This window comes from Ochotona princeps, chromosome 5 (assembly GCF_030435755.1).
Source record: "Ochotona princeps isolate mOchPri1 chromosome 5, mOchPri1.hap1, whole genome shotgun sequence".
NCBI lineage: Eukaryota > Metazoa > Chordata > Mammalia > Lagomorpha > Ochotonidae > Ochotona > Ochotona princeps.
Genome location: NC_080836.1, coordinates 55,133,543 through 55,144,349, shown reverse-complemented (window position 1 = coordinate 55,144,349; position 10,807 = coordinate 55,133,543). Strand labels below are relative to the sequence as shown.

At 42.9% G+C, this 10,807-nt stretch overlaps 1 pseudogene; it reads left to right on the top strand.

The window, feature by feature from the left end:
• The first annotated feature begins 7,131 nt into the window (after window positions 1-7,131).
• Window positions 7,132-9,959, top strand: LOC101533059 (inorganic pyrophosphatase-like; annotated as a pseudogene).
• The last annotated feature ends 848 nt before the right edge of the window (window positions 9,960-10,807 follow it).

The following is a 10,807-nucleotide window of genomic DNA, read 5'->3' as shown; positions in this document are numbered from 1 at the left end:
TTCATCTGCATTTTTCTGAGCTACGAGATATGCTTACTGCAAAAGGGTTTGTTAATGAAAGGAAGTCAAATTACATTTTATGTATCAAATGTGTCATTGTCTTATTCACAGATGCTGCCGCAGCTACCTGCTAGAGAGTAGTGTTGGGAGAAACTGAACTTCCAGCGTAGCTTGGCGGACACAGGCACAGACCTGGTTTCTTTAACACCTGGAAGAGCTAAACTGAAGAGACGACATATCAGAACTGGCACTGTTTTTCTTTAAACCTTAGGGGAGAGTTTCAAGTAGGCTTTTGTGAAGGGGAGTGGCAAACTAGCTGGTCTCCAGGTTTCTGAAGGGTGCTGTTTCTAATGTGGGTTGGTGCCAATCATGCAGAGGCTGGAAGCTAAGAGAAAGAGCTGTGGGCTTGGAGCAGGATTAGGGTGGTTTGGGTTTCCGGCATGGAGGCACTGTGGACATCCCTCCTCTGGACCTGGAACTATCTGTGAATGCTTGCCCCTTCTCTGCTGTTTGACAACTCTTCGACATGGGAGAGTAGCTTTTCATTCTTGGGATACACAAAGCCAGTTTCATGAAATACGTTAAGATGAAAGCCTGTAGAATATCCCACCAGTGAATCAAAGTGTTAAGTGTTAAGGACACCAGGCACAAGATTCTGATAAAAGAGATTGCAGGAGAGTGTACAAGCCAAACAGTAAAGAGGGTGATGAGTGGATAAGAAATTGAGTTTCTAACTGATAATAACCTCAGATTTCCAAGGAACCTTTTAGTCATTGTTCTTGGTTTCTGTGTGTTGGGGTTCCACATGGCACACTGAATCAGTACTGGGGTTCCTCTAGGCATGATCATTGGCCCTTTTGTCTTCTCACTCTATACTGTTTTTGATGATCTCATACATATAGCATGAGCTTAATGGGGACTCTCCAAAATCCAAGTCCTCATTCTAATTCCTGGTTTCTATGGAGGAAAAGGCTGCTGGCAGATGTAATTGATATTAAAAGGATCTGTAGGTGAATCCATTCTGGAACAGATGGATAGGCCCTAAACACAGTGAGTATCCTATAAGAGACAGACAGAAGAAAGGACACACAGGAAAGAAGGTGATGAGAAGACGACAAAGATTGGAGTGATGCAGCCACAAGCTGAGACATGTAGCTGCTTCCGAAGCTGGGAGGAGGGATGGGCATCCTCCTAGAGCCTTCAGATGGAGGATGACTCTCCTTTACCTTTGAGCCTCCAAAAGTGTAAGACAATACATTTCTGTTAATTTAATCCACTGAGTTTGTGGTCATACTATATGTGGCATACTATACTACATGCAACTTCAGTGGTTGATGCTACCCAGATGTCTCACAGTGTCTCCAGCTCAGAGAACCTTGAGAAACCCTTGTCCATTTGTTTAGTTGCCAACCTGTATCTCTGGTTGTTTTGGAGCCACTTCAGAATCATCAGCAACCTCTCTCTATCCTCTTTGTAAAGTCTACCTTTCTAATAAAAACAAATACATCTTTAAAAATTAGAGGTAGGGGGTTGGCAGAATGGCTCAGTCAGCTATTCCCCACCTTGCAAAGTGCCAGAATCCCACATGGGCACTGGTTTGTGTCCCAGCTGTTTCACTTCCCATCCAGTTCCCTGCTTGTGGTCTGGAAAGGCAGTAGAGGATGGCCCAAAGCCTTGGGATCCTGCACCCATATGGGAGACCTGAATGAAGCTTCTGGCTCCTAGTTCCTGGTTTTGGATTGGCTCAGCTCTGGCTGTTAGGCCATTTGGGGAATGAACCAGCATATGGTATATCTTTCTCTCTCTTTTTTTCTGTAAAATCTGCCTTTCCAACAGAAATAAATAAATCTTTTAAAAATAAGATAACATTAGCTCCCAAACTTTTCTGTTCCCAAGACTGATCCTGTGTTCAGTTTCTCCTAGAATTATGCACAACATAAATCTAGAAGTAATTTGTTTTTAAAAAATTATAACTATTTTAAAGGCAAAGTTACAGAGAGACGGTGATACAGAGAAAGAGGATTTCCATCAGCTGGTTCATTCCCTAAATGGCCACAACAGCTGGAGCTGAGTTGATCCAAAGCCAGAAGCCAGGAATTTCCTCCAGGCCTCCCACATGGGTGCAGGGGCCCAAGGACTTGAGCTATCTTCCATTGCTTTCTCAGGCATAAGCAGGAACTCATGTAGAAATGGAGCAGTGGGACTCAAACTGGAACCCATATGGGAGGTTGGTGCTTCAGGAGGAGGCTTAGTCTACTATGCCATGGTGCCGGACCCTAGGAATAATTTTTAACACCTATTTCTTCTGCTACTACAGTGTCTAAATCACTAGATCCTGTTGCCTTAACTTTCAGATGTTTCTCAAAAGTGTTACTTTCCCCAGAATTTCCACCAATATTACCTTTGCCCTTGTTTTCTTACCATCTCTTGTTCAAGTTTTTGCAGCTCGCTTAACTCATGTATGTGGTGATTCTTGGATGTTCCACATCTCTCCTTTACCCTGCAGTCATCTTGATGCTTTTGGAGTCTTTCCTTGGTTGCATTAGCCCTTGCCTAGAATCCTTTCCATTTCTCATGAAATAAAAAGAGAATCCTTGAATATGAACTGACAAGTGCAACTGGGGCTTTTCACATGCCATTTCCCCCATTAGAAATATTCCTCCTCTCTTTTGTGTAGATAACTCTGACTTAAGCTTCTGACCTCAATGCCCTTTTCTTAGGGGAGCTTTTCTTTTCTTTTTTAAAGATTTATTTTATTTTTATTGGAATGGCAGGTATATAGAGAGGAGGAGAGACAGAGGAAGATCTTCTGTCCAATGATTCACTCCCCAAGTGATCGCAACACCTAGAGCTACAATGATCCAAAGCCTGGAACCTGGAGTCTCCTCTGGGTCTCCCACATTGGTGCAGGGTTCCAAGGTTTTGTGGCATCCTTAACTGCCTTTCCAGGCCACAGGCGGGGAGCTGGATGGGAAGCAGGGGTGCTGGGATTAGAACCAGTGTACATATTGGACCCTGGCGTGTTTAAAGCTGCTAGGCTACCATGCTGGGCCAGGGGAGCTCTTCTGGGCCAGGTAGAATCTTTCTGTGATGCAGATTTTACATTGTTCTGTTTTTCTCCTCTGTAGCTCTTGGTCATGATCCAAGTTTGTATTTTTCAAGTGTTTAATGGATGCCTTTCCTTGCTAATTTACATGCTTCACCAAGGACGGGGAAATTTTGTGCCAGGGTTCAGCACCATGCATTAGAGATGCTCAATAAAGATTTCTTGCATGGGGTTAAGAGTAAGTATGGTGTGTTGTTATCCATATTCCAATAAACTGCTTCAGTTACCAGGTATAAAACAGAAGAGAGACAGTCCCTCCTCCTCCCTCCCCTGTCTCTCTCACTTGCTTTCTCTCTCTCTCTCTCTCTGTGTGCTTACTTGTTCAGAGACTCCCCAGCATCATCTCCCTTCTAATTTGCTTTGAATATCACAAACAGCCTCAGACCCGGAGGAGTAAATATATGAAGTCTATTTTCAGGAAGCATATGAGTCACTTCTGCTTTTATTTCCTGGGTGTTATGCCAGCTTGTTGTAGTTTTAGCAGTTTGCAACAGGTGCACATATTTTTAGCTTTTATGACAAGGCTGGTAGACGTATCCTCAGGAATCCCCAGCTTGAGTGCCCTGCAACAAAACCACACAAGTGGGGAACAGTTTAGGTAAAGGGCTGCATTGGAGAATGGCAAAGCAACCAGCAAACCAAAATTAAACAGAAAAGCCCCAAACAGAAACTTCTTTCCCCTAAATAGAGGTAAAGGTGAAACCAAGAAGCTTTGAGCTAATAAAGAAGGGTGGGCATAGTAGGAGGAAAAGAGGCTGATTTTCAAAACCCAGACCATAGTAGCACTGCAATTAGCATAGAAACAATTTATTAGGGCCTGAAAATAAGAAAAGAGCCCCTGGAAGGTGCTTTGCAGCTCCTCCAGCTCCTGGGGGAAGCTTCCCCTGTCAGGTGAAGGTTTGGAAGAGTTCTTTAATTAACTTGTATCCAGGAGATGGTATACAGTAAACAGCTGTGAAAAGATTTCTTTAATTAGTAAATTTCATCAGGGCTCTTCATTGTCCATCAGTACCGCCATTGGTGGGCTGCTTGGGTCCTCGGTGGTCCAGTCAGTCGATAAGATATTCATGACTTTAGCAAGTAGCTCTGTATTTGCAACCAGTGGGAATTTGGTGGACCATTTCCCTTTGCTACTTTGAGCTACATGGTCAGAATCTATAAACTGTTTTCTTTCTGAAAAGCCAAGGGCCACGGTGAAGTGAGATGCCTGCAGGGTCTACACGACACTGTTGATGCCCCATTGAGGAATCTTGGGCACCTATTTGCCCTTACATAGAACTACGAGGGGTTATGAGGGCTGCATTTGGCATTAGGATCATGGGTGACATGTCCAGTGTTCACCCCAAACCATTTTTACCCCCATGCAATTTCACAATCACATGCATTTCGTTGTCTTTTCAGAGTGGCAATAAAGCCTGGAGAAAGACCTCTCTCCCTCAGTAAATCAAAAGCAAGCAGACAAAAGGTCAAAATACCCAAAGCCACAGGAACATTAACACTTTGGATAGAAAGATTCCCGGAGAAACAAATGCTCGCTCTCACTTAGGATAAAGCAGACACCTTATCTTTGTGAGTTTACAAAATGGAGCCAAACTGTACCCGTAGCCACTTTAGCTTAAACCAAGGCCTGGCTCTTTTAGCAGCTCACAGTCATTAAAACCCTCAGAAAACCTCCCAGGAGCCAATGTGCTTGCTTAAGTATATGCTGTAAAAGGTCCCGGAGATTTACAAGGGATGGCTCCACGCTAAACCAGGCACCATCTGATAAACAAGCAATTTTAGCTGCAGGCTAAATGATGCTCTTTGAGGCTTTGATTTACAATGCTGAAGATGATATATTTGCAGTTCGGGGATAGGTTCTGCTGCGGGCTTGCTGTGATTACTCACCCATGAGCAGAATTCAGGGCTCAAGTTTTCAGCTTGGAGGTCAGAAAAATTGCAAGCGGAATGAAAGAGGGTTGATAAGGTTTATTGAGATGCTAAATATATATGTAAAAGACTTGTTAATCCAGTGGGTTTGAACACTTGGTTAAGCTTTCTGGGACCATGGTTTTTGTTAGTTTGCTCAAATCCAAAAGTTGTGAAAATAATCTACAAAATTGAGCTGGTGGTTTCATTTTACTTTCATCACACTTAAAAATCAAATACAGGCTTAGTTTATTATTACTGGCACTTAAAAATCAGAATAAAAGGTCTTGTTTAGCATTGATCTAATTGCTCGAAAGCTCAAAACTCTGAAGTCAGCTTGCAAGAAAATCAGAGCACCTTCAAGAACACTGAACAACAGACGTACAGTGGCTGAACTTGAATAGAGAACTCTGGGAGTGCTTTACTAATTCCAGTTCCAGGACATGATTTGATCAATGCCTTTGCCTAGGAGTTTTGTATTTAATATGTATTTGGGTGTCCACTAATACTGGTCCCAAACTAGCAAAAGGATAAATATGGTGTTTTCCCTCTAGAAGTGGAGACAATATGGTGAAGAAAATCAGAGATAAATTTTGGTAAAATCTGAGATGCACTAAGAGTGAGTATGAAAGGGTGTCATGAGAGCAGAGAGGGGAGGCACCAGCAGATTGAACTAAGGGGATTTTTGTAATTGACACAGAGAGGTCTCATTAGGTGCTGTCTTCCCCAGCTATCCCATGACTGGCAAGACAACCAAGCATGCAGAGACAGGAGGATGGAAACAGACATTTCTGGCACTGCAGATCTTCCAGCCTATAGCACATTCAGAGCCCTGATGGAATAGTCCTTTACAAAAAGACCTCAGACAGCTGGAGTTCCTGAGTCAAGCAAGATGCATGCACTTAACAATTGCAGACCTGACTTGCTAGTAAGAGGATTGGTGGCTAACTACTGATAAGCCAGCAGGTAGAATCCACAGGTATGAGCTGGCTGTAGGCTGGGATTTAGGTGCCAGAGTTGGCTTTTCATTCACACCTTCTTTGGAGGTCCAGGGAGCACAGGTTTAAACTTCTTCCTCAGGACAGGGCATGATGAATTCGGGTAGCCTTGTGGCATGCATGCCAGACACTTGCAATGATACATGACATTGTACCCTGGTGACTTGTATTGTTTGGAGAACCTAAAGTTCCATGTCCAAGGGATCTTAATGACAGAAGGGAATAAGATGGAACAGACTTTGGAGAGTTTAGCAGGAAGGAATGTAGTTCACTGTGCCAATGTGGCCCTCGCTGTCTTAAAGGTTAATAATGGTGACTAACATTTGTTGAATGCTTACTATGTGTTAGGCACTAGTCAAAGAGGTTTGTCTGTATTAGGCTTTTTAATCTTTAAAGTAACCCGACAAGGTAGGAACTTTGAAGCCTCTACCTGTAAGCTCTTTTCATCAGCTCTTTTCAATAGCCGGCCTAAACTCACAACAGCAGACACAGCAAGTCATGCAGGAGGTCCTTTATTCAGGTTGGTAAGAAGCAGCTGTGCAGCAGCTAGCAAAGGAAGAGAGTGCGGCTGGGGCAGTGGATTTAATGGGGAACAGAGTGGGAGCGTAGGGTAAAAGCCACAGGAGATTGGCAGAGGTTGCTGGCCTATGGAATAGGTCAGTGGAGGTAGTCAGCCCATGGGATTGGTTGTTGGAAGTAGTAACCACATAGGATGGGGAATGAGAGTTCATAGGGTTGTAGTTGATTGGCAGTGAGTAAATTTTTGTAAAGATTTGTTTTATTTTTATTGGAAAGTCAGATGTACAAACATTAGGAGAGACAGAGAGATCTTGCTTCTGTTGGTTCTCTCCCCAAACAGCCACAATGGCCAGAGCTGAGCTGATCTGAGGCCAGGAGCCGGGAGCCTCCTCCGGGTCTCCCATGTGGGTGCAGGGTCCCAAGGCTTTGGGCCATCCTTGACTGCCTTCCCAGGCCACAAACAGCGAGCTGGATGGGAAGCAGAGCAGCCAGGATACAAACGGATACCCATATGGGATCCCGGTACATGCAAGGCGAGGACTTTAGCCACTAGGCTACTGCGCCGGACCCAGCAGAGAGCAAATTTTAAACAAAACGGGCATGAAGCAGGTGTGGGAAACAGTAAATCCTGAAGAAGACTTAACTTGGGTAAGGTAAAATGGCGTCGGGCTTAAAATGGCGGGTGTGGGTCACTTCTCATACTACCTATGGGCAAATTGTTCAATTTGCTCGTGTTCACCTGGCTAATGAAATCACAAATCCAGGCAATCACACTCAGCTAACTCCTGGAACAGTAGACACTGCAGCTCATGCTGCAGAAAAAGGCCTCCAGTTTGGAAACTGATGGCCTCTCAGCTACAGATAACCACAGTCATGCTTCGGATGAGTGTTGCTCGTCCACACTCATGCCCTTCCTTGTGGTTATCGCTCTTCTCAACCACAACATGGCTTCTCTAGGCCTTAGTCTCAGCATCTGGTGGTGGGGACAAAGTCCTCTTCTTTCTCCTGTTAAAGTAATTAGAACATCAGCTATACTATTCCTGTAAAGCACTCAAGACCATTCAAATGAAGGGTATTGTGGAGACGCAATATGGTGTTTCACAACAACCTATGAAGACATACTGTCAGCAGAGTCACCCACACTCACTCTTCTTCAGATCGTTTCTAGAATTTGTGTTGTGGAATTCCACATGCTTTCCAAGCTTACCCAGATGCATTGTGTTTTATGAACACAGACCTTTACATAAGTTCAACCGGATCCAGTGAATTCCCATGGTCAAAATATTTTTCAAGTATTATAGTTTAATTCGCTTTATCATGTCCAGTCTCAGCTTAATAATGCACAGCTCCCAGGAGCTGCGTATATTTCATGAAGCTTACAATTACTTTTATAAAAGTTGCAGTAAAGTATAATGATTTTTAATGGCATCAATGATACCATTGCATATATTGGTTTCAGTTTTGAAGTAGACTTAAGTTCCAAGACCCAAGGGGACCATTCTCCTCTTGATGCACTTGTGTTCCTCCCATTAATGCTAATGGGACAGACAAATGCTGCTCAGGAGGAGAATATATCTGCCCTTAGGAAGGTAACAGGTTTTAATTAGTAATGCTTTGAATCACACAAAAACAGCCTGCCCTCTGTCAACAGCTAACGTTCACAGAGATGAGAGGCAGAGATCTCAGCCAGCTTGCTCAAAGGGAAGCTTCTGGAGATGAGAGGGGTAATAACCCGTACCCAATGTGGCCTTGGATGATTGCTCTGCCACTGGGACAAGTTCCTTGTGACACAGCTTTCCCAGGTCTTTGGTCGCTGTGGAAGACTACCACTGTTGTCACTGGGCCTCCCTGCCTGCCTTAGAGAGACCTGTCTCTCAGTGCCTCTCCACAAACCATCTTCCCTCTCCCCTATCCAACAGAGATTGAGTCTGCCTGGTGAAATGGTCTGTTAAAGTATTTTCAACTTTGTGCACTGGAAACATTCTGGAAAAGTATTTTCAAGCTGAAACAATCCCATCACACAACACATCAGCAGCTGAATTGAAACATCAGTCTGCTTTCTGCCCGAACAGTAGCAAACTTCTGAGTACAAATTTTTGGCTGCGTTTTAGTATGGTAGATCATTTACACTACTTTGGATCAACTTTTTTTTTTTTTAAACTCCTCCCTGTTTTACTGTGTTGAGAATGTGTATTTTTCTACCCCAAGTGGCAGAATCACAAATGCTCAGAGCAACTTGAAAACACTTCAGATTACAGAATTCTTTTGGGACGTACACAGAGATAGGTTTGATTTGGGCTATGTAATTGAACATCCATGATGATTTTCCCTCCTAAACGCTGTCCATTTAGATATTGTAGAACTCAAGTTCTGCTGCTATTAACATTGTGAATTCTTGAATGTAGAAATGGAAGCTGGGTTTAATGATAATAAACAGAAGGGCCCCCATCAGCTGCTGGCCTGATGTGGGATCTTCAAGAAGTTCATGGCTCATCTTTGCAGTGCACAGGTGTGGCCTCTCCTTACCAGTCTGCACCACATGGCAGCTGACAGTTGGCTCTGCAGCTGCGGTGGTGAGCAGTCTGCTACTCTGTGAGTGGCATCTGTAGCCAGGAGCACACCGGGCCCTTCTCCCTAGAGTACTGTGTCCTCGAAAATGAAAAAAGGACAGTATGTATCTCCTCTTTATGATATTCCTATATAGGCTGATGTCAATGTGTTCCACATGGTGGTTGAAGAATCAGGCTGGTCTGATGGAAAAATAGAGATTGCTGTAAAGGAGCCTTTAAATCCAGTTAAGCAAGAAGTAAAGAAAGGGCAGTTCCACTACATGGCTAATTTGTTCCTTTACAAAGGATACATATAGAGCTATGATACCCTTCCTTAGACTTGGGAAGATCTAGAACACGATAACGAGCACATACTGGCTATTGTGATGACAAAGATCAAATTGGAAGCAAGGTGTATGCAAAAGGTAAAACAATCCAGGAGACAGGTCTGGGTAGAGTGGCTATGATTGACAAAGGGTGAAACTGGAAAGTCATGTCCATTAACATGGATGATCCTGTTTGGCAAATTGTGATAATGTTCATGCTGTCAGATGGCTGCATCGTGGCTATCTGTGAGCGCCGGGGGACTGGTTTTACAAGATACAAGTTTCGTGATGGGAAATCAGAAAATGAATTTACTTTGTATGCAGAATTTAAAGATAGAGACTTTACAGATGGTGTTATTAAAAGCACTCAGGACTGTAGTTGACTAGGAAAGTGAATGGAAGAGGAATCAGTCTCGTGAATACGACTCTCTAAGAGTCCCTTCCAGTGTGATCTGAAGGCAAACAAAGCTGTTGTGAATGCTTTGCGGCCACCATGTGAATCTGCACAATACCAACTGATGTGGACTACAGGTTCCATCACCAGAAACACTAAGGTGATTTCTTTGGGTGTACCAGCTGATGTTGCTGCAACCTATTCACCTGAAAACAGTAGATCTAAGTATAGTAGCTCATCAAAGGTCTAAATTTATAGAACTAATGTGGCTATAGCAATTTCTACTGTGACCTATCCAGTGCATTCAGAATATTAGCTCTCTAAAAGTGTCTTTTCTTATCTCACCTAAAATAACTTTTGGAAATCATTTGTGAATAGATGTGCAAGAGGATCACATATTGGGTGGATATGCTCATCATGTGTGAGTAAATAGTATGATTTTACTGCAACTAAAAAAAAAGCTTATGGGAAACATGTGCTATAAAAAAAACCCACGCATAATTTTCAAAATTTTTTGACATCGAAACAAACTTATCTTTTAATTTAAATTGTCCTTGAGTTTTTTGAAGTACTCTTATAATACATTTCCACATTAAGCAATACTAATTTGTGGGATTCTAATACAATATCTTAGTCTGTTTAATAACTAACTCAATACAATAAAAAAAAAAGCAGGGAAAACCATCATATGGCTTGTATACAATGTTTGGGTAAAACACCCAATGTTTGAGTATTGGCAGGAGTTAGATAAGCATATGGTGTATAAGGTTGGGGAAGTTCAGGAGATGTGGTTCAGGACTGTAGAACGAACTAGGGAGGATGTAACTTGACATACTGCTCAGTTTGGTTCTCACTGGTTTTGAGGTAGGAAAGACTGAGCTGTTGGGAGGCAGATCTTAAACCTGTAGCTGAATGGTCAGTGAATGACTCCTGATGGAAGCTGGTATCTTGAAATGTGATGTTATATAATTTTATGTCTTGCCTCTGTCTTCCTGACTAAATTGCAA